General features: G+C 40.3%; 1 long non-coding RNA gene across 1 annotated transcript in view; it reads left to right on the forward strand.

The window, feature by feature from the left end:
• The first annotated feature begins 800 nt into the window (after positions 1–800).
• Positions 801–1118, forward strand: part of LOC115947861 — an 18481-nt gene continuing 18163 nt past the window's right edge. Inside the window, exon 1 of the long non-coding RNA XR_004081710.1 lies at positions 801–821. This is a non-coding gene — a long non-coding RNA (uncharacterized LOC115947861). The remainder of the gene's footprint in view (positions 822–1118) is intronic.

Below are 1118 nucleotides of genomic sequence, written 5' to 3' on the forward strand. Positions count from 1 at the left end.
AACACTTGGTGTTACTGAAAATGCAGCTCAGCTTTTGCTGGCACTGTTTACAAATGATATTCACATATCCTGCCCCCATGTTCTGTAAGGCAGAAAAATGTTTTTCTGACATGGGCACATCTGGACTTTGCCTACTTCCAACAATCTGAAATACATCTTTGCCATAAATTACTAAAGACACAGTAACACTTTCACTAAAATCTCATGTAAAAATGCACTCAAATCCTGTAATTACTTAAGTACAAAAAATACACAGATGTCCGCATTGTTTTCATGATTTTCAGGGAATGAAAATGGCAATAAATAATTCTCTTCTTATCATGGAACATGAATAAATATCTCAGAGAACCTAAATCCAAATCTGATTTAAATTTGGAAGGACTTAGCAACAACAGCAGCAGCAGAAGTCTTGTAAAGTAAAATATACCCAGCCAAGAGTGAATAATGCATTACCCCAACAACCAATCCTCCCTTTCCAGTGAAAAGAGCAACTGGACTCTTACACAAAGCCTGAACTCACTGTTTACATCCTGAGGGTAGAAAAAGAGAAGACATTTAGCATACACTAGTTTCATGGATAAAGTATCTATACTTTGTAATTGTGTGTGTGTGTGTGTTACTTAATCTGTTTCCCACCCATTACCCCAGGGAAAAAAAAAAGGCAAAAAAAGTATAAAGAGGGAAAAACATTAACTACAGTGTGGTTAAAATTCAGATCAGCCGTCTACTCCACAGATCTGTTGTGTTCAGCCTACTTACTCACTGAATGTGGCTAAGATGCTCAGGAGTTTCCAGTATACCCACCCACTTGAGATAAGATTGTAAGTACTGTACTTGGGACTGCTAAATTTGCAACCAGGTTAATTGTGTACAGCATCTGGGAAGCCTCAGAGGATTCCTGCAGAGACGCTGATGTTTATTCGCGGTGCTGGGAAATCAAGTCGTTAAAATAGAAAGCAAAACCAGGGACAAACACTGATGGTTCAACCCGAGTGAGTAGCCCCGGTGATAAAAGGCTCAGGAGAGGATGTCAGGGCTCGCGCGAAGTTTTATCGTAAGAGGCTTTGTGGAACCGTAGCTGCTTATTCCTCGGATCACCTCTGAGAGAGCGGCCGAGC

This window comes from Geospiza fortis, unplaced genomic scaffold (assembly GCF_000277835.1).
Source record: "Geospiza fortis unplaced genomic scaffold, GeoFor_1.0 scaffold195, whole genome shotgun sequence".
NCBI lineage: Eukaryota > Metazoa > Chordata > Aves > Passeriformes > Thraupidae > Geospiza > Geospiza fortis.